The sequence below is a fragment of the Heptranchias perlo genome, chromosome 10, assembly GCF_035084215.1.
Source record: "Heptranchias perlo isolate sHepPer1 chromosome 10, sHepPer1.hap1, whole genome shotgun sequence".
NCBI lineage: Eukaryota > Metazoa > Chordata > Chondrichthyes > Hexanchiformes > Hexanchidae > Heptranchias > Heptranchias perlo.
In genome coordinates this window covers 55,789,177-55,815,504 of record NC_090334.1, presented here as the reverse complement: position 1 = coordinate 55,815,504, position 26,328 = coordinate 55,789,177, and the positions used below count along the sequence as shown (strand labels likewise).

At 45.2% G+C, this 26,328-nt stretch overlaps 1 long non-coding RNA gene across 3 annotated transcripts in view; it reads right to left on the bottom strand.

Annotated features, from left to right (window-relative positions):
• Nucleotides 1-26,328, bottom strand: part of LOC137326587 (uncharacterized) — a 233,538-nt gene that overhangs the window by 57,162 nt on the left and 150,048 nt on the right. The window contains exon 4 of one of the 3 annotated variants that reach the window (XR_010964227.1): nucleotides 8,348-8,477. The exons of the other annotated variants lie outside the window; for them this stretch is intronic. This is a non-coding gene — a long non-coding RNA (uncharacterized lncRNA). The remainder of the gene's footprint in view (nucleotides 1-8,347; nucleotides 8,478-26,328) is intronic. 3 annotated transcript variants of the gene reach the window in all.

The following is a 26,328-nucleotide window of genomic DNA, read 5'->3' as shown; positions in this document are numbered from 1 at the left end:
ATTTAAATTGGTTACATTGATTGTTAATATAAAATAGTTACATTAGAAGCTACCAACAGAACAGAAAAAACAGTACATTACACAGCTCAGTTGTAGCACTCTTGCCTCTGAGTCAGAAGATTGTGGATTCAAGCTCCACTCCAGAGACTTGAGCATAAAAGTCTAGGCTGACACTCCAGTGCAGTACTGAGGGGGTGCTGCACTGTGGGAGGAGCCGTCTTTCAGATGAGACATTAAACCAAAGCCGCATCTGCCCTCTCAGATGAACATAAAAATTCCGATAGCACTATTTTGAAGAAGAGCAGGGGAGTTCTCCCCGGTGTCTTGGGTAATATTTATCCCTCAACCAACATCACTAAAACAGATTATTTAGTCATTATCACATTGCTGCTTTTGGGATCTTGCTGTGCTCAAAATTTGCTGCCACATTTCCTACATTACAATAGTGAATACAGTTCAAAAGTACTTCATTGTCTGTGAAGCGCTTGGGACGTCCTGAGGTCGTGAAAGGCGCTTTATAAATGCAAGTCTTTTACACAGTCAGTAAAATAAATCTACGTCAAATAACGCAGGATCTATGATGGTAGTGCAGTCAACTTTGGCAATCACACAGCAAACAGGCAGCAGAGGAGGTAACTTAATATCAAGAAACACTCTAGTCTATATGTAAACCAGATGTACCACTGATGGGACTGCAGTGCTACAATGTTTTGTTTTCTGTGACTCGTCATCAAACACTATCTGGCTGCCATTATCACAGGATTGTGATGGTATATGTATTTCTATATATATTTTGCAGCATGCTTGCTCCATATTGTAAGCTAATACCATCAACTCCAGTTACATTAATACATGCAAATAAGAAGTTATGTGACAGAAAAATACATTTCAAAACCATATTTTATTCATACATCATATTTTAACTGTTAATGTTCCCATGTAATTATTATTTCACCCTAATTACACATTTAACACAGTTACAGGTTTATGTACTGACTGACATACTGCTACTATTTAGGACAATTCACCCTCATTGTTTTGTCTCTAGATACTTGTCCTTTCCAGACTATCTTAGGCCAACAACATGTCTTTTTAATTTTGAATTATTGGTGGCTGTTACACTGCCAGTGTTATTACTACCCCATTGTTTTCACTGATTAACTGAGCTCCAGAAGTACTTTTATTTTGGGTTGTTCATCTTTGTTGCAGTATAGAGTAATTACTGGCTGCCTACATTCTCTTCAACGACAGGATCCAAGCTCCCTTGTTACTTTGCAATTGTTGCCCTGTTGGTATTGTTGGCTAGTTTCCTTCCAATGATTGATTCCATGCTCAATTTTTTTGTTAGAAAAACATAAAATGCTGGAAACACTCAGCAGGTCAGGCAGCATCTGTGGCGAGAGAAACAGATGTTTCAAGTCAATGACCTTCTGTCAAGCTACATTAAAGATACCATAGAAATGCAAATTGTTGTTGTTGAAAGGGCATCAACCTGAAACGTTGGGCTCGATTTTCAAACGTCCGAGCGGGTCTGTTCGTGGTGGGGGGGCTCCGAAAATTGGGGATTCCCGGGGCGAGTCCGGAGCCCGGCTCCAACCTGCCCACTTCCAGGTTCCCCAGTGACGCGCTTAGATGCGCGCGCAGCCCCCGCATGCGGGACTCCCACCGGCAATTAAAGCCGGCGGGATCCCACTTAAGGCAATTATTTTGATACTTCAGGTCGTTCGCAGACCTGATTTGTAGGATATTTTAGGAGGGGTGGGATTTTCATCAAAACTGAAAGTGTTTCCCGTACTGGGGGAAACCAGCCTATGGCAGCTGCAAAGGTCCATTTGACATGTGGGGGGGAGACCCTCACTCATTGCAGGAGGCCACTTTGGACAAAGTTTGGCCTGCACCACCCTCCTCCTAACACTAAAATTAACCAACTTGCAACCTCAACCCCGGTGTACAGACACATTTACCTGTCTTGCGGACCCCCTCAAACGTACATCTTTCGGATGGGCCCGCCGTAGCTGCAGTCATGACCTCCTCAGAGGACGAACAGCATCACCAGCCTCGTCGGCCACGCCATCCACCTCTGACACGTGGAGCTCCACAACACAGTGCTGTGACACATCCACCTGCACAGCAGGAGGGAGGGCAACCGCAGAGAGAGATGCGTCGCAGAAGGTACTACCCTCACCACAGGGTCTACAGACCGAGGCTCAGTTTCCTGGACCCCTCTGAGGAGCAGTGCACACGGAGGCTCAGAGTCACTCGACATGTAGTCATGGACATCTGCAGCCTCTTTCATGCCGAGCTGCTCCCGGCTGGCCCAAGCACCATCTTCTTACCTGTCGCTGTCAAAGTCACCACTGCCCTCAACAACTTCTCCTCTGGGTCCTTCTAGGGTGCCACCAGACACATCGCTGGTGTCTCTCAGTCATCTGGACAAAAGAGCCCTGCAAATACACCTACACCAACTCTGCAGTGACACAATGGGTGGTATCAGGTGTGGGTCTTCAAAGTGATCCTCAGGAAAAGGCATTATTGCACAAGCCAGTCAGGAATGGCCAAGACGTGGCAGTAGTGGTGACAATATAATATGTAATGTGAGTTGATCAGAAATCAAATATAAGTAAAAACCATGACAAACCCTCAAACACCCTTGTGCATCCCCTTCATGCTCACAACACGTTTGCCTTACGCTTCCTACTGCACATATGTGATGCATGCCCTGTGGCTGCAGCATAGGTAGTGGCGGGTGGGGTGAGTCTGACCGTGAAATAGATGCATCAGAGGGTGAGTATGAGATAGAGCCATGAGATTGTATGAGGATTGGGTTGAGTGGTAGTGGTGGGATGAGTATTGGCGAGGTGAGTAAGTGCAGGTAAGATGAGGATGAGCTTTGAGTGGGTGTGAGGAGTGATGTGATAGAGTAGTGTTGGCAGTGCAGAAGGAGATGTGGGGTGGGGGCGGTGATGTGGCAGACGGAGTGCAGGGGAATGAGTAAGTGTACTCACTTCGGCTGACTTACTTAGGTCATTGAAGCATCTCCTGCACTGTATGCGGGTGCGTGATATATTGGTGGTGCTGGTGACCTCCTCTGCCACCTCGAGCCAGGCCTTCGTGGTGGCAGAGGCAGGCCACTTCCTCCCGTCCGCCAGGGAGAAGATCTCTGTCCTCCCCCTCCTCCTCACCCCATCTCATAGGACCTGTAGTGAGGCATCATTAAACCTGGGAGCAGCCTTCCCCCTGGGCTGCTCCATGCTGTAATTTTGACTCCTTTCTGCAGCATCAGTCAGTGAAGGACTGCCCCTTTAAATAGGGCTCCTCCAGCTGATAGCCTATGATGCGGGTACGCAGTCCACCCACTGCGCAGCTTTCCAGCGCGAAACCCGGAAGCCAAGGTAAGTGCCTTCAATTAGGCTGCGATCACGTGGGGAACCCACCGATTTTACTGGGCGGGTTACCCACGCGCCCAGTCGACCCCCCGCTGGCAACCCACCTCCCTCCTAATAGCGAGCCCATTATCTCTGTTTCTCTCTCCACGGATACTGCCCAACGTGCTGAGTGTTTCCAACATTTTCTGTATTTATTTCAGATTTCCTACATCTGCGGTATTTTGCTTTTATTTCTAATTTTTTTGTTAGTCGGGGTAACTTGTTTTCTCTTTTCCTCTCTAGATGCTCAGCACAATAGTTCCTTAATGTTGGACAACTGTTTCATCATTAGAGGAGTATAGAAAGTACAGGGATGACGTAAAAAAGGAAATAAGGAAAGCAAAGAGAGGACATGAAAAAATATTAGCTAGTAAGATTAAAGAAAACCCAAAGATGTTTTTCAGTACATTAAGAACAAGAGGATAGCTAAGGAAAAGGTGGGACCTATCAGGGATGATAAGGGTAACTTGTGTGCAGAAACAGAGGATGTGGGTATGGTTTTAAATGAATATTTTGTCTCCGTATTCACAAAGGAAAGGGATGATCCGGACGTAGTAGTTAAAGAGGAGAGGTGTGAAATATTGGATAAGGTAAACATTACGAGAGAGGAAGTACTAGAGGGACTGGAATCCTTGAAAGTTGATAAGTCATCAGGGCCGGATGGATTGTTTCCTAGGCTATTGAAGGAAGCCTGGGAGGAAATAGCGGATGCTCTGAGGATCATTTTCCAATCCTCACTAGATACAGGGTAGGCACCGGAGGACTGGAAGACTGCAAATGTAGTACCATTGTTTAAAAAGGGTACAAGGGAAAGGCCAAACAATTATAGGCCAGTCATGGAGCCTGTAATTTGATTTTTTCAGGGCATTTTTCTGGGGAAATATAAACAGTAAGTAAATTAAATTTAGTTAAAATCAATAAAAGTCTGATTGAATCACCAAAATCAAATTACAGGCTCCATCCAGGTGCCACTACCTTCCATAGAATCATAGAAAAGATACAGCACAGAAGGGGGCTATTCGGCCCATCGTGTCCGCGCCGGCTCGAAGAACAACCAGGAGCCCATTCTAATCCCATCTTCCAGCACCCGATCCGCAGCCCTGCAGCTTACAGCACTCTTTTTAAAAGAGTTGAGGGTCCCTGCCTCTACCACCAATTCAGGCAGTGAATTCCATACACCCACCACCCTCTGGATAAAAAAGTTTTTCCTCATGTCCCCTCTAATCCTTCCGCCAATCAGCTTAAATCTATGTCCTCTAGTTCTTGAACTCTCCGCTAGGGGAAACAGGTACTTCCTGTCTACTCTATCTAGGCCCCTCATAATTTTGTACACCTCAATCAAGTCTCCCCTCAGCCCCCTCTGCTCCAAGGAAAACAACCCCAGCCTATCCAATCTCTCCTCGTAGCTGCAATTTTCAAGCCCTGGCAACATTCTTGTAAATCTTCTCTGCACTCTCTCCAGAGCAATTACGTCCTTCCTGTAATGTGGTGACCAGAACTGCGCACAATACTTCAGCTGTGGCCTTACCAGCGTTTTATACAGTTCCATCATTACATCCCTGCTTTTGTATTCTATACCTCGGCTAATAACGGAGAGCATTCTGTATGCCTTCTTCATACGGTAGTGGGAAAGGGGCTACTAAAATAACTGCACTGTTCTGAACAAACTCATAGCTATTGCTATCCATATTTGCCTTCTCAATAAAGGAGTCCAAAAGAAAGCAGACAAAAAATCATGTCAATATGAAATGTGAGAAAGGCGTAAAGTAGCAGATAAGAAGTATGAAAAGAAATGTTAGGGTTTTTCATTAGTTCTAGATGTTAGATTTTCTATTTTAAAGCTTGTACATGAATACCTCAGATAATAAAAAATAATTTTGTTATATCACATACTATGCAATCAAATGGATACAGCCTTCCTGCATATTCCTGTTGGCAGTAACTATAGTGTCCAGTTTATGATTAATTTTTATCCATTATAATGATGTCTGATAAGGAAAATGATTTTTGGTGCTGAAGACAACCTAAGAAGTAATCCGACACTGACCAAGGGCTACAATAGGATAACATGTCACTCCGCTTTTTAAGAAAGGAGAGAGAGGGAAACCGGGGAATTATAGACCAGTTAGCCTAACATCTGTGTGGGGAAATTGCTGGAGTCTATAATTAAGGATAGGGTGACTGAACACCTCGAGAATTTTCAGTTAATCAGGGAGAGCCAGCATGGATTTGTGAAAGGTAGGTCGTGCCTGACAAACCTGATTGAATTTTTTGAAGAGATGACTAAAGTAGTGGACAGGGGAATGTCAATGGATGTTATTTATATGGACTTCCAGAAGGCATTTGATAAGGTCCCACATAAGAGACTGTTAGCTAAGTTAGAAGCCCATGGGATCGAGGGAAAAGTACAGACTTGGTTAGGAAATTGGCGGAGCGAAAGGCGACAGAGAGTAGGGATAATGGGTAAGTATTCACATTGGCAGGATGTGACTAGTGGAGTCCTGCAGGGATCTGTCTTGGGGCCTCAATTATTCACAATATTTATTAACGACTTAGATGAATGTAAGGAATCTTACAACACCAGGTTATAGTCCAACAGTTTTATTTGAAAATCACAAGCTTTCGGAGGCTTTCTCCTTCGTCAAGTGTTGTAAGATTCCTTACATTAGTACACCCCAGTCCATCACCGGCATCTCCACATCATGACTTAGATGAAGGCATAGAAAGTCTCATATCTAAGTTTGCCGATGATACAAAGATTGGTGGCATTGTAAGCAGTGTAGATGAAAACATAAAATTACAAAGGGATATTGATAGATTAGGTGAATGGGCAAAACTGTGGCAAATGGAATTCAATGTAGACAAATGTGAGGTCATCCACTTTGGATCAAAAAAGGATAGAACAGGGTACTTTCTAAATGGTAAAAAGTTAAAAACTGTGGATGTCCAAAGGGACTTAAGGGTTCAGGTACATAGATCATTGAAGTGTCATGAACAGGTGCAGAAAATAATCAAGAAGGCTAATGGAATGCTGGCCTTTATATCTAGAGGACTGGAGTACAAGGGCGCAGAAGTTATGCTGCAGCTATACAAAACCCTGGTTAGACCGCACCTGGAGTACTGTGAGCAGTTCTGGGCACCGCACCTTCGGAAGGACATATTGGCCTTGGAGGGAGTGCAGCGTAGGTTTACTAGAATGATACCCGGACTTCAAGGATTAAGTTACGAGGCGAGATTACACAAATTGGGGTTGTATTCTCTAGAGTTTAGAAGGTTAAGGGGTGATCTGATCGAAGTTTATAAGATATTAAGGGGAACGGATAGGGTGGATAGAGAGAAACTATTTCCGCTGGTTGGGGATTCTAGGAGTAGGGGGCACAGTCTAAAAATTAGAGCCAGACCTTTCAGGAGTGAGATTAGAAAACATTTCTACACACAAAGGGTGGTAGAAGTTTGGAACTCTCTTCCGCAAACGGCAATTGATACTAGCTCAATTGCTAAATTTAAATGTGAGATAGATAGCTTTTTGGCAACCAAAGGTATTAAGGGATATGGGCCAAAGGCAGGTATATGGAGTTAGATCACAGATCAGCCATGATCTTATCAAATGGCGGAGCAGGCACGAGGGGCTGAATGGCCTACTCCTGTTCCTATGTTCCTGTGTTGGGATTGGGTCATTGGAATTACCAACTCACTGCTCAATACTCCAGTTTTCTAGTACATCCGAAGAAAAAATGCTCACAACCTTCCAGTTTCATTGATAGGGTAAGGCTCCATTCATATGTTCTCTTGGCACTGGGAAAGAAAGGGTAGCAACAAGAATAAAAAAATCACTTTCTGGAACCCAGCTCCCAATTATTGCTCAGCTGGACTTCCAAGTGTCATTTTGCTGCCATCAGTGCCCATATATCAGCGTGAAAAACTATTAGAATGTCACCAGGCAATCATGTTATATTTTAATCTGGCAGTTATCAGTCGTAGTGCAAAATTTACTAAAAGATAGGAAAGCGAAATTACAGCCAACTGATTGAATGACAATCCAGTCCCGTAATGAAAGCAATACACAATATAGTAAATCACATCCACCAGATGTCAGGTATCCTGAACTCTGTGGATACAACGCAAATTATATATTACGAGCTGATCTCATGCTCGTGGTCCCTGATTCTTAAATTCTGATTTGCTGCTGTTATACTTTGAGCCAATCAACAAAGTGTGATGGGGAAAGTATTACAGAAAGTGTGATACTTAGGAAATGCATGCTATAGGCAAGACTTTTGAGATAGAAGATACAGTGCAGCATGCACATTACTAGATAAGAGACTAGACTCTCTGCACTTGAAATTTAATAGAGTCATAGAATCATACTGCAGAGAAGGAGGTCATTCGGCCCATCGTGCCCATGCTAGCTCTTTGCAAGAGTTATCCAATTAGTCCCACTCCCCTGCTCTTTCCCTATAGCCCTGCAAATTCTTCCTTTTCAAGTATTTATCCAATTCCCTTTTGAAAGTTACTACTGAATCTGCTTCCACCACAAGCAGTGTATTCCAGATCGTAGCAACACGCTGCGTAAAAAAAAATTTTCCTCATCTCCCCCCGGTTCTTTTGCCAATTATCTTAAATCTGTGTTCCCTGGTTATTTGGTGATGCCATTCTATTTGCACCATTATACTTTGTATTAAGCTCCTAACTATCTTATAGGAAGTTATGTGAGCCTATTGTTTTATGTTATTGCATGCTGTTTAGCCTATTTTTCCTAGTTTTTTTCTATAGTTTCATTTCTCAGAATCTCACCAAAAGACTTAGGAGGTTAAATTGGTTAACTCCCGAATCCAGGCGTGGGCATCGCAGTGCGTGATTAGCCAACGCCCGGTGGTACTGATGCAGCCAGCACGTTAGATTAATGCTGCAACTTCATTTACCTGATAGATGCGCAGTGTGAAGCCCTAACTGTGTTCGTCCCTCCATTTTCTCCATTCTCTCCACTTCTCACCAGCAGGGGGGACCCAAATCTCGGGTGAGTTGCTCGCATCTCTTAAAGGCAGGCTACACCTATTAAAGGTATTGCAAAAAATAAGACACAGGTCCGCACGGAGTCTGAACGGAGATCAGACATCGCACACATAAAACACAGGTCCCATCCCTATGTTTACAAACTGTTGAGTTATGTTAAAACATTGAATAAAGGTTGCGCACCACTATATCCCACATCCTCCAATTTGTACGCCAGGCATCACCAATCTGCCAATCTGAGTTTGTACCAGGCCTGCGAGATTGCGTGCACCAAGGTTCTCCCCTGATGCACTAACGGCCTTGGTGCAAGAGGTAGACAGCAGGAGTGGCATCCTATATCCGCAGGAGGGTAAGCGGCCCTCCAGACAAATGCTCACAAGGCAGTGGGATGCAGTAGGGAATTAAGTCAATGCCAGGCGCATTGCACCACAAACACGGATGCAGTGCAGGAAAAAGTTCAATGCTTTAACACGAGTGGTCAAGGCGAGAGGGTTCAACTGTCAAGAGGCATCTCCTACCAACTGCACCACTAGTCCACTGTTCCACGCACTACACTGCCATCACCCACATACCAACAAACTCTTTCAATCAGTACTCAACTCTTCCAATCAGATGCTTCCTCTCACCCTCACACATTACCACTGTTGCAAGCCGCAAACCCACAACACGCAGGTCACACACACTGGCATCTATTTAACCATGACAGGCACACCACCCAAACATCCTACAGGACACTCACCGACACACATCCTGCTTTCTTGCAGGACAAGGTGGCGCATAACAGGAGGCATCGAGAGACAGTGGCATTTAGCCCCTCGAGCCTATTCCGCCATTCAGTAAGATCATGGCTGATCTATGGCCTTAGCCCCATATCCCTTAATACCCTTGGTTAGCAAACATCTATCAATCTCAGACTTAAAATTAGCAATAGAGCTAGCATCAACTACTGTTTGCAGAAGAGCGTTCTAATCTTCTCCCACCCTTTGCTCGTAGAAGCGTTTCCTAACTTCACTCCTGCAAGTCCTGGCTCTAAATGTTAGGCTATGTCCCCTAGTCCTAGTCTTCAAGTATAGGAAACCTCCAAAAACAGGTACAAGTGCATCAGCGACCAGAAGCAATAATCCAGCAACTAACCTCTAAATCCTGCATGGTGGTCCTTTAAATAACGCTGGTGGGGGGGGGGGGTCCTCCAGGCTGTCTAGGACATGTTTAGCTGGTCGCGGTTGGCTGCAGCGTTGTGCCAAAATGGTGTTTATCCCTTTAAACACTGATCTAATGCATATTCTCCTTACTTTACATGCTGCCAGTGTTCGTTATCTGCGCCTGCGCAAACCCCTTTACCAAGATGGTGTCCGGCGCACGTCGTGTGCACTCATTTTGGAACTTCAGGAGACCACGTAGCGCAGAAACAACGGACACCACACGGCCGAATTTCGAGCCCACACTGTCCACAGGTTAGTAATCTGTGCATGTTCTGCCCTCTAGTGGCCAAGGCCTTGGGGAATCTCTGAAATGTCTCAGTTTTTATGACATTCAGCTTCATATCCTGAATTATATATTCAGTAAAATCAAAAACTTTGTGATCACACTCCATATACAGTGATGGGTGGCAGTGCCTTATAGTGAGCATTTGAATAGTTTGGAAAAGTAGCTTTTAATCCAGGAAAATAATTGCGTGAAAACAAAGTAACTAAATTGAATGAAAAAAAATCAAAATATATTCCAACCAGTTACCCTACAATGTGGAAATTTAATCTGAAGATAGTAGTTTTCAAAGATCACAAATGTGTTCTGTTCCAGTGCAAGTCTTCGAGTGAGGCAGCACGCTGGTGATCAATGTTTAACTGTAATTTAAATAGGCTCTGTTCTTTTGCTGCAATGTGACTATTGATTCACTTTTTATTATCCCAAGGGGTACATTAATAGGAATGGAGAGACAATCAAGTTCTGAAGCCAGCAGTTAATTTTGTTCTGTACTGTGTCCTACACTTTCACGTCTCTATTTGTGCACTGGTGCAGATTGGAGCATTATCTTTCACCAATTATTTCACCTTTATGGGTCTGTTACAGCCAACTGAAAATCCAATATTTGATGAGCTATCACACTATGTGTAATGGGGAACTGACATTCTGTTTGGAAGGGTGGAGAAGTGAACAGTTGTGATAACAGCATCTTAGCATCTTTACATCAACTCCATTTAGGAATCTCTGGGGTTGATTTTCACTTGAACAAATTGTCATTAACAGGGCAGTAAGGGCCTAAAAATGGGGTCGGTAACCTTACCGCCCTGTTCACCCCGACAATCAGCCCGCTGTAACTTTCAAAGAAGCCCTCTTTCCCATGCAAATTGGGATCCTAATGATGTAGTTAAGCAAAGCCCAGGTTTCTCCCGTTTTTCCTCATAATTCAGGCCTCTTAAGACTTGGGATTAGCTTTGTGGCCTTTCTCTATAACGCCACCAGCACTTGAGTGTGTCCCCTGTGTCTTGGTGACCAGAAATGGGCACAATATACTGACCCTTGGAGCACCCACTTAGTACTTCTGCTCACCCTGACATAACTCCTCTAACATGTACCTACTGTTTTCTACCCTTCAGCCAACTTTTTTATCCAACCATTGAATCACTATAGCTTTGATCTTAACTAATAGCCTTTAAAATGGAACGTTGTCAAATGACTTCTGGAAGTTCAAGGGTCACAATTTAAAGTTGTATAAGGCCAGATCTAGGGTAAATGTCAGGAGGAAGTTCTTTTCCCAGAGAATAGTGGACCTGTGGAACAGGCTGCCGTCTCGTGCGGTGGACGCTGATTCACTGAATTCCTTCAAGCAGGAGCTGGATCTGATTCTGGCTGGGACAGAGATCACCTCGGTAGGTACAGCATAAATTCATCAGGGCCAGAGTGATCTCCTGGACTAGTTTCAATCACCTAAGGAGGATGGAGAGAAATTTACCAGATTTTTTTTCCCCCAAATTGGCCTGGGTTTTTATCTGGTTTCTTGCCTCTCCCAGGAGACCACATGGTTTTGAGTGGGGTGGGGTGGGGAGTGTATATATTGTGATAAAGGTATCACCACTGTGTGGGACAGGCTGGATGGATCAAAGGGTCTTTTCCTGTCTGTCATTGTCCGTACCTTCATACGTCTAGGTACATCATGTCATAGGATTTTCCACAGTTCACTTGGGGGAAATAATAATGGAAAACGAGGAAATGGCAGAAGAATTGAACAGATATTTTTTATCTGTCTTCACAGTGGAAGACACTAATAACATACCAATAATAGTAGAAAATCAAGGGGCAAAGTGGAGGGAGGAACTAAAATCAATCACTATCACTAGAGAAAAAGTACTAGGTAAATTAATGGGTCTAAAGGCTGACAAGTCCCCTGGACCTGATAGCTTGCATCCGAGGGTCTTAAAGGAAGTGGCCACAGAGATAGTGGATGCATTGGTTGTAATCTTCCAGAATTCACTAGATTCTGGAAAGGTCCCAGCGGATTGGAAAACCGCAAACATAACACCCCTATTCAAGACGGGAGTGAGACAGAAAGCAGGTAACTATATACCAGTTAGCCTAACATCTGTCATTGGGAAAATGCTAGAATCCATTATTAAGGAAGTAGTAGCAGGACATTTGGAGACTCATAATACAATCAAGGAGAGTCAACATGGTTTTATGAAGGGGAAATCATATCTGATGAATTTATTAGAGTTCTTTGAGGAAGTAACGGGTAGGGTGGATAAAGGGGAACCAATGGATGCAGTATATTTGGATTTCCAAAAGGTATTCGATAAGGAGCCACATAAAAGATTATTGCATAAGATGAGAGCTCATGGTGTTGGGGGTAATATACTGGCATGGATAAAGGATTGGCTAACTAACAGAAAACAAAGAGTCGGGATAAAAGGGTCATTTTCAAAATGGCAATCTGCAACTAGTGGGGTGCCGCAGGGATCAGTGCTGGGGCCTCGACTATTTACAATATATGTCAATGACTTGGATGAAGCAACAGAGTGTCGTGTGGCCAAATTTGTTGATGATACAAAGATAGGTGGAAAAGCAAGTTGCGATGAGGACACAAAGTGTCTGCAAGGGGATATTGACAGGTTAAGCGAATCGGCAAAAATTTGGCAGATGGAATATAATGTGGGAAAATGTGAAGTCATCCACTTTGGGAGGAAAAATAAAAAAGCAAAATATTATTTGAATGGAGAAATACTACAAAATGCTGCGTCCTCGTACATGAAACACAAAAAGTCCACATACGGTGCAGCAGGTAATCCAGAAGGCAAACGGAATATTGACCTTTATTTCCAGGGGGATGGAGTATAAAAGCAGGGAAGTCATGCTACAACTGTACAGGGTGCTGGTGAGACCACACCTGGAGTACTGCGTACAGTTCTGGTGCCCTTATTTACTTGCATTGGAGGCAGTTCAGAGAAGGTTCACTAGGTTGATTCCGGGAATGGAAGGGTTGCTTTATGAGGAAAGATTGAACAGGTTGGGTCTATACTCATTGGAGATTAGAAGAATGTGAGGAGATCTTATTGAAACATATAAGATTCTGAGGGGACTCGATAGGGTAGATGCTGAGAGGATGTTACCCCTCATGGGGGAATCTAAAACTAGGGGGCATAGTCTCAGGATAAGGGGTCGCCCGTTTAAGACGGAAATGAGGAGGAATTTCTTCGCCCAGAGGGTCGTGAATCTTTGGAATTCTTTACCCCAAAAAGCTGTGGAGGCTGAGTCATTGAATACATTCAAGGCTGAGTTAGACAAATTTTTGATCAGCAAGGGAGTCAAAGGATATGGGGAAAGGGTGGGAAAGTGGAGTTGTGTAAAAATCATATCAGCCATGATCTCATTAAATGGAGGAGCAGGCTCGAGGGGCCGAATGGCCTACTCCTGCTCCTATCTCTTATGGTCTTATGGTCTTATGGAAACCACTTCCTCAAAAAAGTCAAGGACATTGGTCAGGCAGGATCACTCTCTTCTGAGTCCATGTTGACTGTTGTTTACTCGATTGTTATTGTACAGATAATCTTCAGGTTTATTCCTAATAAGACTAACAGGGGTCATTTTAACTTCAGATGATAGTGTAAAATAGGTCATATCCAATTAGCCGCCCATTATACATCCTGCCTGATTTTCCCTTCCATCGGAAGGTGTAAGAGCTCATGGTGTTGGGTGTAATATACAGGCGTGGATAGAGGATTCGCTAACTAACAGAAAACAAAGAGTCGGGATAAAAGAGTCATTTTCAACATGGCAATCTGTAACTAGTGGGGTGCACTAATGAGCCAGGATTAATTAATGATGTCCTAGTTAAGGATCTCCTTGGAATGAGTGACCATAACATGGTTACATTCCATATCCAATTAGAGGGTGAGAAGGTTGGTTCTCAAACAAGCGTACTGAGCTTGAATAAAGGAGACTATGATGGTATGAGAGCGGAATTGATTAAAGTGGACTGGGAAAATAGATTAAAGGGTAAGACGGTACATGAGCAGTGGTGTTCATTTAAGGAGTTATTTTACAACTGTCAAAAAATATATATTCCACTGAGGAAAAAAGGGTGTAAAAGAAATGACAGCCATCCGTGGCTAAGTAAAGAAATTAAGGATAGTATCCGACTAAAAACAAGGACATATAAGGTAGCCAAACCTAGTGGGAGGATAGAAGATTGGGAAGTCTTCAAAAGACAGCAAAAAGTAACTAAAGGATTGATTAAGAAAGGGAAGATAGATTATGAAAATAAATTAGCAAAAAATATAAAAACAGATAGCAAGAGTTTCTATAGTTATATAAAAAGAAAAAGGGTGGCTAAGGCAAACGTAGGTCCCTTAGAGGATGAGACCGGGAAATTAATGGTGGGAAACATGGAGATGGCAAAAATGCTGAACAAATATTTTGTTTCAGTCTTTACGGTAGAGGACACTAAGAATATCCCAACACTGGACAAACAGGGGGCTCTGGGGGGGGAGGAGCTAAATACGATTAAAATCACTAAGGAATTGGTACTCAGTAAATTAATGGGACCTGATGGCTTACATCCTAAATCCCCTGGACCTGATGGCTTACATCCGAGGGTCTTGAGGGAAGTGGCAGTAGGGATTGTGGATGCTTTGGTAGTAATTTTCCAAAATTCTCTGGACTCGGCAAAGGTCCCGGCAGATTGGAAAACTGCTAATGTAACACCCTTATTTAAAAAGGGTAGTAGGCAGAAGGCTGGAAATTATAGACCAGTTAGCCTAACATCTGTGGTGGGTAAAATGTTGGAGTCTATTATTAAGGAGACAGTAGCAGAACATTTGGATAAACATAATTTAATAGGACAAAGTCAGCATGGCTTTACGAAGGGGAAGTCACGTCTGACAAATTTGCTTGAGTTCTTTGAGGACATAACGTACAGGGTGGATAAAGGGGAACCAGTGGACGTAGTGTATTTAGACTTCCAGAAGGCATTCGACAAGGTGCCACATAAAAGATTATTGCTCAAGATAAAGAATCACTGGATTGGGGGTAATATTCTGGCATGGGTGGAGGATTGGTTATCTAACAGGAAGCAGAGAGTTGGGATAAACGGTTCATTCTCGGACTGGCAACCAGTAGCCAGTGGTGTTCCGCAGGGGTCGGTGCTGGGTCCCCAACTCTTTACAATCTATATTAACGATTTGGAGGAGGGGACCGAGTGTAACGTATCAAAGTTTGCAGATGATACAAAGATGGGAGGGAAAGTAGAGAGTGAGGAGGGCATAAAAAACCTACAAGGGGATATAGACAGGCTGGGTGAGTGGGCAGAGATTTGGCAGATGCAATACAATATTGGTAAATGTGAGGTTATGCACTTTGGCAGGAAAAATCAGAGAGCAAGTTATTATTTTAATGGCGAGAAACTGGAAAGAACTGCAGTACAAAGGGATCAGGGGGTCCCAGTGCAAGAAAATCAAAAAGTTAGCATGCAGGTGCAGCAGGTGATCAAGAAGGCCAACGGAATGTTGGCTTTTATTGCTAGGGGGATAGAACATAAAATAAGGGAGGTATTGCTGCAGTTATATAAGGTATTGGTGAGATCACACCTGCAATACTGCATACAGTTTTGGTGTCCATACTTAAGAAAAGACATTCTTGCTCTCGAGGCAGTACAAAGAAGGTTCACTCGGTTAATCCCGGGGATGAGGGGGCGGACATATGAGGAGAGGTTGAGTAGATTGGGACTCTACTCATTGGAGTTCAGAAGAATGAGAGGCGATCTTATTGAAACATATAAGATTGTGAAGGGGCTTGATCGGGTGGATGCGGTAAGGATGTTCCCAAGGATGGGTGATACTAGAACTAGGGGGCATAATCTTAGAATAAGGGGCTGCTCTTTCAAAACTGAGATGAGGAGAAACTTCTTCACTCAGAGGGTAGTAGGTCTGTGGAATTTGCTGCCCCAGGAAGCTGTGGAAGCTACATCATTAAATAAATTTAAAACAGAAATCGACAGTTTCCTAGAAGTAAAGGGAATTAGGGGTTACGGGGAGCGGGCAGGAAATTGGACATGAATTTAGATTTGAGGTTAGGATCAGATCAGCCATGATCTTATTGAATGGCGGAGCAGGCTCGAGGGGCCGATTGGCCTACTCCTGCTCCTATTTCTTATGTTCTTATGTTCTTATGTATAATAGCTGGCTAATTCAATATCACCCATTTTACACCATTGCCCTAAGTTAAAATTACCCAATGTGTCTACAGTTGTCCATCTGGGTAATGGGCACCATATTAACCTATTCCCCATCTACTGATACTGCTCCAGTATCCAGTGACTCCCTCATAATAACTGTCAAAGCCTAACAAATCTTTTCCCTAGTATCTCTTATTACTCTGGGATAAATACCATCTATCCCAGGATACTTGTTTGTTTTGAGCCCTTTTAGCCTGTTTAAAACTTCCATCTCATTTATATAAAAATAATTAATTCTGCTTAGTTTATCACTGCTTGGGGAGTGCATGTTACTCATGTCTTTCCTTGTGAATGCTTGGAGGAAACAATAATCCAGAATATTAACTGTCTTGTACTGTTTCAGTCCTATTTGCATCTTTTATGGTTCTTACCTCTTCGCTGAATGCCCTCCTACTGAAGTACTGATGGAGTATCTTACTGTATGTCTGTAGCTATGCTTTTTCCCAGGTCTCTCTTTGCCCCTCTGATCACTATTTTAATACATTTCTTCGAGGTCCTATATTCATTCCAGTGAACCCCTTCATCTTCTCCCTGCAGGATTTGTAGAGTTCACATAGTGACTGAATCAATAAGTCATGGGCCTGGGTGGGGTAGCTTGCAAGAACTTGTTCATATGTTCATATTTAGAATTTTTTGTCAACCTTCAAATCTTTGTAAGCCTGTGAAATCCTGTTAGAATAGAATGCCACTGTTGTAACAACAAAGTCTAGATAAACATTTATCCTGTAGTACAACTTGCAGAGTAAAGCTATTTCTCATCATGAATGCACATTTGGCAGTCGGGTGATTGTTCAAATGCATTTCTAAAAGATGCCCTTTCACAGAAGCTGCTAACTATATTTTTAGTAGATATGGAGAACTTAAAAAATTGCTGCCAAGTCTCCACTTTCTTAAGAAAATTTATTCAATCATTAGGTGATCATGCTTTGCAAGATATTATCCATGATGTTCCCATGTTCCTCCGTATTACATCCACCTAAATTTGTTACTCTTTAACCTGTATAGGCTCACTTTCTCTATTTCTCTAGCTGCAGGTGTTGTAATATCTTGTATTCCAATATTCCTTCTATTACTTTCATATTGGATACTCGTGGAAAATTTGTTGTATGATATTAATGTATCAACACTTAAGAAGTATGCATCAAATTTCTTTGTCCACTATTTTATCTGAGACATTAAAAACATAGAGTCATTTCAAGACTTTAGAAATCTTGGGGTCGATTTTAGCACCCGCCATCGGGTGCGTTCCTGGCGGGGGGGGGCTCCGAAAATCGGGGATTCCCGGGGCGGGTCGGGAGCACGGCTCCAACCCGCCCACTTCCGGGTTTCCCACAGAAGCGCTGACATGCACACGCAGCCCCCGCATGTGGGACTCCCGCCGGCAATTAAAGCCAGCGGGGTGCCACTTAAAGTAATTGAACAGGTACTTCAAGCTGTTTACAGACCTGATTGACCTGTTATATTAGGAGAGATGAGATTTTGCAATTGACAGAGACTGTTTCCCGTACTGGGGGAAACACTCCCAGTTCAAACGGACATGTTGCAGCCAGCAGCAGCCTGTGGCAGCTGCAAAGGTCCATCCGACAGGTCGGGGGGGGAGACCCTTAACCATCGCAGGAGGCCACTCTGTCACTTTGGACAAAGTTTGGCCTCCACCACCCTCCTCCTAACAAGAAAATTCACCGACCTGGAACCTCAACCCCGATGTGCAGACACACTTACCTACCTTGCGGACCCCCTCAGACGTACACCTTCCGGATGGGGGCCGCCATAGTTGCAGTCATGACCTCCTCGGAGGACGAACAGCATCACCAGCCTCGCCGGCCACGCGTCCGCCCCTGACACGTGGAGCTCCACAACAGAGTGCTGTGACACACCCACCTGCACAGCAGGAGGGAGGGCAACCGCAGAGAGAGATGCATCGCAGAAGGGACTACCCTCGCCACAGGGTCTACAGAACGAGGCTCAGCTTCCTGGACCTCTCTGAGGAGCAGTGCATACGGAGGCTCAGATTCAGTCGCCAGGTAGTCGCGGACATCTGCAGCCTCCTTAATGACGAGCTGCTCCCGGCTGGCCCGAGCACCATCTTCTTACCTGTCGCTGTCAAAGTCACCACTGCCCTCAACTTCTTCGCCTCCGGATCCTTCCAGGGTGCCACCGGGGACATCACCGGCGTCTCTCAGTCGTCTGCACACAAGTGCATAAGGCAGGTCACCGACGGCTTGTTTCACAGGGCCTCGCACTACATCAACTTCCCCGTGGATGACCACAGCCAGATGGAGAGGGCAGTGGGATTCCACGCTGTGGCTGGCTTCCCACGGGTGCAGGGTGTAATCGATTGCACCCATATAGCAATACGGGCCCCTCCACACGAGCCAGGACTGTTCGTCAATAGGAAGGGCTATCACTCCATGAACACTCAGTTATTCTGTGACCACCGCAAGAGATTCCTTCACGTGTGCGCCAGATACCCTGGCAGCTGCCACGATTCCTTCATCCTCAGGGAGTCCACCGTGCCGCCCCTTTTCCACTCACCCAACACCCACAAGGGCTGACTCCTCGGGGACAAGGGATATCCCCTGCACACGTGGCTTATGACACCTCTGAGGAACCCCACCACCGAGCCACAGCATTGGTATAATGACATCCACATTGCTACCAGGTCCACAATTGAGCAGGCCAGGGAGGCACTGATATGTGAACGGTTCTTCTAACATCAGACTGTCTGAAGAGTCCAGTCCTCTCCAGCCTGCAACTATACCTGCACCCACTGTAGTATGACCCAATGGGTGGGACCAAGTGTTCGTCTTCATGGTGAGCCCCACGAAAGGGACCTATTGCACAAGCCAGTGAAGAATGGGCAAGATGTGGCAGTAGTGGTGATAACAATGGGGTTTATTGTGGATGTGAACTAAACAAATATAAATAAAAAACATGACAAATCGTCATACACCCTTGTGCATTCCCTTTGTGCTCACAACACCTTCGCCTTACGCTTCCGGGAACCCCTATGTGGTGCTACCCCTGTGGCTTCAGCAGAGGTAGTGGCAGGTTGCTCTTGTCCATGCCCTGACCGATTAGATGCTTTGGGCCTACGCCCTCTGGGTTTCGGTGCCCGTGAGGGTCCCTCCAAAGACTGCTCCTCCTGCACCTGTGCAGGGGCAGACTCGGCCACCTGGAGAGGAGGCAGCATTGCGGGTACTGGTTGAGAGGGGTCAATGGGTGAGACATGGGAGCGCCTTGAGTTGCGTCCCCGCTTCCATGTCCCCTTTCACCATCATCCCTCTCGTGGCCCAGGCCCACATCACTCCTTCCACCCTGCTGGACGGCAGTTTGGAGAACTTGTGTGAGGCCTTGGAAGGCCACCTGCAATGTATCTGTCAGTCTGTTTAAGGCGGCAGAATGTTGCTCACCCTGAGTCCGAACAGCCGTTGTCAGGGCCTGGATGGACTCATTGTTGAGCCGTGCTTGACGCTCGAGGGAGGCCAGCCTTTTCTCCATCGCAGACATTCCCACACCTACCCGCGACACTATCTCGCAGATACCCTCCTGTACCTGTGCCACCATTCCCCTCATGCAGGAGTTGGACTCCTCCATCCTCTGCGCAATTGTGGAGAGTGCGCGTGGCACCTGTTCCAGCACCTCGGCAATGTGCTGCTGCCCCTCGATGACTCTCCTTTTCATAGCTGGCCCCCGGGGTTCAGCATCTGGGTCCAGCTGAGCAGAGCCTGGAGAAGAGTGCTCCCACTGACGTGGACTCTCCACGGCTGTCCCTGCCACCAGGGTCTGCTCGTGCTCACATGTGCGTGGTGACTCACCATGTGCAAGCCCAACTAAGTGAGGACGGGGACCCACCGAAGTGGTGGATGCATGGCTCGGATGTGACGATGGACCCTCAGAGACCGGCAGGTCCTCTGAGGAATCGCCCTCCACGCTCACGGCGCTCGCAGATGGCCCTGCAAGAGAACAGAAAGCAATATTAGGCATGTGGACAGATGTTGAGGTGCGGCAGATGCCAAGTGAAGCTAAGATCATTCGCTATCATGTGTGCTGAGTGTTAGCTTTCTGTCACCAGCCGCTTGTGCAATCCCAGTCTCGGCATCCGCCACGGACAGGCACTCCAGCGTGCGGCTGATCTCTAGCACCTGCTGCTCCGCGTCCGTTACCACCACCTGGTGTGGCGGGCCCCCTCCGGTCCGTGCCCTCTCCCGGGCGTTCTGGCATCTCTTCTCCTATCAAGGCAGAACACAGAGGCGTGATTGAGTGATGCTTGCATGGTGAGACGCTGCATGCATTGGTGTGGGTGGGTTGAGCGTAAGGAAGGTTGATGGGAGGGTGCGTGTGCAACATGGCCATGACATTGTATGAGGATTGGGGTGCGTGGTAGTGTTCGAATGGGGACAGGGGCGGTGAGTACGTGCAGGCAAGGTGAGGATGATAGTTGATTGGATGTGAGGAGTGATGCGAGAGCGTTGTGGTGGCAGTGCAGAAGGAGTTGTGTGGTGGTGGAGGTGATGTGGAAGACGGAGTGTGGGAGAATGCGTAAGTATACTCACTTTGCCTGACCTGGTTAGATCATTAAATCTCTTGCAGCTCTGGACCCAGGTTCGTGCAACGTTGCCGCAGCTGCTGACCTCCTCTGCCACCTCCAACCATGCCTTCCTCGTGGTGGAGGGAGGGCACTTCCTCCCATCAGATAGGAACAATGTTTCCCTCCTCCTTCTCACCCCATCCAGCAGCAGCTGGAGTGAGGAGTCCGAGAATCTTGGGCAGCCTTCCCTCTGGAGTGCTCCATGGTGTCGCATTCGTTGTTTGCAGCAGGAGGAGCATTGGTGGACTGCCCCTTTAAATAGAGCTCCTCCAGCTGTCAGACCTTACTGCGCATGCGCAGTCCGCCCACCGTGCAGCTTACCAGCGGGAAACCCGGAAGCAAAGGTAAGTGGCTCCAATTATCCTGTAATTGCGCGCGGAGCTAACTGATTCCACCGGGCGCGTTACCCACGCGCCCAATAGACCCCCCCCCCCCACCGCCATGGTAATATCGGGCCCCTTGTCACTGTAATTTGCATTAAAACATTCTCCTGTATCAAGAACATAAAACCTGATGAACATTTCCAACATGTCGTAATATATTAGGAATTGCAACTGTAAACTGAATTGAAGTGCACACATTCCGAAGGTTTCCTGAGAGGCAAACTTGTTGCAATATTTACAAATCAGCCTACAATAAGTTCTACCTAAAGCCATGCATTCTAATCCGAATGAGAAACTAGCATTGGGCATTGCACTCACAGTTCCTTCAGGTGAGCCTTTACCTCTCAGGTCTTGGTCAGAAATCTGAGTGTTGGGGAAAGTGATCCCTCTACAAAAAACGACTGATCTACTCGAAATTTACAGTGAGTCGGGACTACTTGTTATATCAGTGTCACATTATCTATTGTTGCTGTTTCCTGGTCCGATAACAGGTCATTCTTGATGCCAAAAAAAAGTATTTTGTAATTTCAGGTTGCTTAGCAAGTAATCTTCTAATAGCTTTGTCATTTAATTTGTGTTGACTGCTTCTCTAAAGATGTTAAAATACAGTGGGAGCCAATGTAAGAGCATGACAAAGAAATTTCAAGATTAGTTTTGACTGTTCCTGAACAGCATTAAGTGAAATTGGAATTCAGTTACTATGGTCTACATTTAAAGGATTTAGAGCTCTTATTTGACACAGATAGGCAGGACAGCTCAATAAACTCTCTGTTCCCCCGATTCTGGCCTCTTGTACATGCCCAGCACACCCCTCATCCCAAAATTAGTGACCATGCCTTCAGCCGTCGAGGCCCCGTGCTCTGGAATTTCCCACCTAAACCCCACCATCTCTCCCACCTTCTCCATTATGACCCTCCTTCAAACTCATTTCTTTGGTCAAGTTTTTGGTCAACCTTCCTAGTAACTCCTTCTTTGGCTCGGCTCGGCAACCATTTTTGTCTGATTACACCTCTGTGATGCACCTTGAGATGTTTTACATTAAAGTTGTTGTTGTTGCTGCTGTCATCATCGTCATTGTCATATATACCCCAGATTATCTCTAGAATACATTTGCGAGCTTACAGGGTTCAACATACGTATTGGTAATTTCTAAAGATCAAATTCTGATCTAATAAAGGAAGTACAAGGCCCAAGTATTTATTTTTCAATATCCTCAAACTAACATAATGAGAAATTCTAAGAATTTCTTAAAACTCAATATAATTAAAAGTCCTGTAGCTCAGCTTAGCACAAAAGTATTCATAGGGCAAAAAAATCCTCTTTGGCTCAAACGTCTATTTATTAAAAATTGATTTACAAACCACTAACAAACCATGCTGATCAGCTCAAAGGGCCCACTGATTTTTTTTTAAAAAGTCAAAAAATAATGGGGTGGAAATGTGTTTCAGCCTGTTTTCGGGTCTGAAATAGGTGGCAAAGCCGAAAGCCTGAGGTTCACCTGAAATTGGGCCTTTGGCCTCATCCACGTATTACCGGCAAGCTGCGGACGCCAACTGGGCGTCAAGAGACAGCCCGCCGGATCCACAAGGATGAAGTTAGGCCGGCTGCCTCCCGGCAGCAGCCCTCAGGTAGGTCCTGGAAGAGCGAGGAGGCGATCGGGAGCGGGGGAGGCAATCAGGAGGGGGCTGAGCGAAGTCCGGCAACGATCTTCAGGACTGCTGCGGAGCACTCTTGCTCCTCCCAGCTCAATATTTAAGTAAGCATTTACCTAAAACATTTCCTTTTTGGTGACGACCTTTAAAGGCAGGCTGATTAGGCCACATCTAGACATAGTTAACGCTCCTGTGAAGTGCCTTGGGATGTGCTACTATGTTAAAGGCGCTATATAAAATACAAGTAGTAGTAGTAGTTGTTGTTGTTGTTGTTGTTGTTGAATGCAGTAGGCCTGGCTCCTGTTGTGCTCATGCGGTCCAATTTCAGGAAATGGGCCTCAAACAGGCGTTAGGCCTCCTATCTCCATATGCAAAGGGCCTATGAACTATCTGTCACCAGTACAACACATTGGAAGACGCAGAGAAGAGAGAAGGACTCAGAAAAAGAGTGAGAAAATGAGTCAGACACAAACAGAAAAATACAGACACCACAATGGGAAAAATGTGCAATAGCTAAATGGAAAAATGGTGTGGAACACAATAAGAAAGATATAAGGTTAAACTTTAACCCTGGAGCAGGTTTCAGGCTGGCAGAGAGTGGGGCGAGTGCAAAATGTATCCATTTAACTGCCGTCAGTCAGCTGCTCACCCAAAATGGGCAGAAAGTAACAGCCCAGAGGCTGGCCACTGGCACTAACGGAAGACTCGCCAGCATGTAGGTAAGTCACGGAGGGGGGTGTTCAACAAGGCCTTGTGGTGGGGTGGGGGGGGGAACAGCAGAGGCCCAGACTTTCCTAGTGGGTCTCAGAGGAGTGCACCTGCTCCTCTTCCCCTCTAAGGAAAGGATTTGAACTTACCTTGCTGGCTTCTGACCAGGTGTCTCTGGCTAGGTGGGCAATGGGGATGTAGTGAATTGAGCAGTGGATGAGGCTAGTGGTAAGATTTGCCATTTGAAGATTGAACTCACTCACCTTGACAACTCGTGTTAAATCATTGAATTTCTTCCTGCACTGCATCCATGTTCTTGGAGCTATAACCGTGGCAATGACCTCTGCCACTGCTTTCTCCTACTGGCTCCTGAACATATGTCTGGAGGGCCTTCTGCCCCCCCCCCAACCCCTGCGGATTCAGGATGTCCCTCCTTCTCTCCACCTCTTGCACCTCTGAGGAGACAGGATCGAGGTTTCCTTTTTTTTTTGTCCTTTACACTCTCTGCAGATCCAAGAAATTTTTTATGGAGAAGCTGCAAGCCCATTTTTATACCAAGCATGGCGTGTTGTATATCATTCTGCTCAGTTCAGCTCAACTTAAATTGTACATGTGAAATTAAATTGAAATTATTTTGCAAATGCGAAGCAAAATTGTAGAAGAGATCATGTTGAACAAAATAATGTATGACTTGGCATAATTTGTTTGAAATTGTGCCTGAAAAATGTAGTTAAATATTTCATAACCTGCACTAACTACTGAATATCACCTTTTTTGGTGTTGATGTTACATGATCAGTCAGGCACCCTATCTTGTAATCTTGTTGAAAATGCTTTCCAACTATGTCTTACAACAGCTGCAAAATTACAATACCCTTAATCTTAAGATAGAAGTATCATGGTGTCATAGTAGACACAACACAGGAGGAGTACTTATCATTAATGGAGCAATTCCATGGGCCCTCTGAAACTGAGTGCAACTAGCAGCTATTCCTGAGTCAATTTGGCGATGATTCCAAGTGCCATTTAACTGTGAAGGCCATCAACTCTGAACTTAGCTCTATACTCACCGTCCACTCAAGCAAGGGGTCACTATGGTCGTGATTGGGACTAAGTAAAACTAAGGCCAATTGGAGCATTATCACTACTTTCTCAGCTGAGGTTAGCTAACTCAACATAGACTGGGATAAACCTGGCACCTTCTTGCTCTGCACAGCCATTGAGCTATTGTGTAAAGGGGACAAGAGCATGTGTGAGATTAGGAAAGAAAAGTGCGTCATCACACTGGCATTACACTCACTGCTGTGATATAAACAAATATTTATTTCTTTTTAAATTAAGCCATACCATCTATGAATACTGGTTAAAGTGTTTATTAAAATAAAGATCAAGCAGACAAATGTCTATGTATTTTACTATAAACGATATCAATGTTTTGCTGTAATGTCTACCTCAAGCTTAGAGTGAGGTTAGGATTTTCCCCTGCATGTTCAGCACAATTGAACTTTGTTCCATTTTCCAAACTTAGCAGAAGCTTCAATGAGGCTTTCAGCTATCCCAAGGTTTTACCCTTTGCTTTGTAGAATCAGTATAAAATGTGAATAAAGCAGTCAGCAGAAGCTGAAATTGTTCAATTTGATCACTAATGATACAATAGCATGGCACAGGCTTGTTTTTCAGTTGTCTTCACCTTCAATACAAACCAAATGCACCTCCCCTTTAAGAGGTGCAGGCTGCCTTTAAGTAACGCTAGCCACTCGCGATATCGTGCCCGCTGCTGATCCGTGCAGACTATGAACAGCACAGGTAGCACTGGCTGCATGCAGCGATCATGTAAAACAGCAGGCAGCACGAATTTAACGTACTGCCTGCAGCACAATGAACGGGCGCTGGTCAATCGCGTACTGTGGTCCCCATGCTCATTTTCGGGGGTTATCCAATTTAATCCCCACGATATTTTACTGTTGCATTCCTTATCCTCATTCTACTTTATTATGCTCAAATTATTTTACAAAATATGAGGCATGAAATTATAGCCATTCCCTTCTAATAGCAGATTGAATCCATTACAATATTCAAGTGCAGACATCTTATTTTGTAACCCTCTGATTTCTGCATGAAACACATCTCCTCACAGAACGCCATGGCTATGCTCTTACTGGACCCTTGGTGGAGATGGGGGAGTCTGGGAAGGAGAGCATTAGAGAAATCAATCATCGACGTGATGAAGGTGTGGACGAGAGCTCCAACAATGGAGGGGTTTAAGTGGACAATGTTCTGGATGTGGAAGAAGGTGGTCTTGGAGACGGGCCATGTGTGGGCAGGAAGTACAGCTCTGGGTAAAACAGAATGCCGTGCTTTAATACCACTGGGCTCAGCCTAGGAAGCAGCAGGGAGGTTGATAGAGTTGATGCCATAGCTGCTGGTGATATCCAAAAGGCTTCAGTTTTGCCAACACTGACCCGTAGCCAAAAGTGGAGTTTACCTCACCCCAACTGGTTGTTGAGCAGAAACTTCCAGCTTTGATCAAATCACTTCTAAATTGTAAGTACTGATCAAAGTACAAGTGCTCTGTTTGTGATCCTGGCACGACAGGATTTATATGAGTCTAAGGTCTAAAAATTGGTTCTCGACAGAATGGGCAGGCTCGAAGTACATCCAATATTGGGCTTTGGGTCTCATGAGACCGATGAGCTCCAGACGCCTATTGGGTATCCTCAGGAAGCTCGCCAGCGAAGGTTATTTCAATTTCGGCAGCGACCCTCAGGTAGGTCCTGGGAGAGGGGGGGATATTGATCGGTAGAGAGGGCACGACTGGGAGAAGGAGGAAG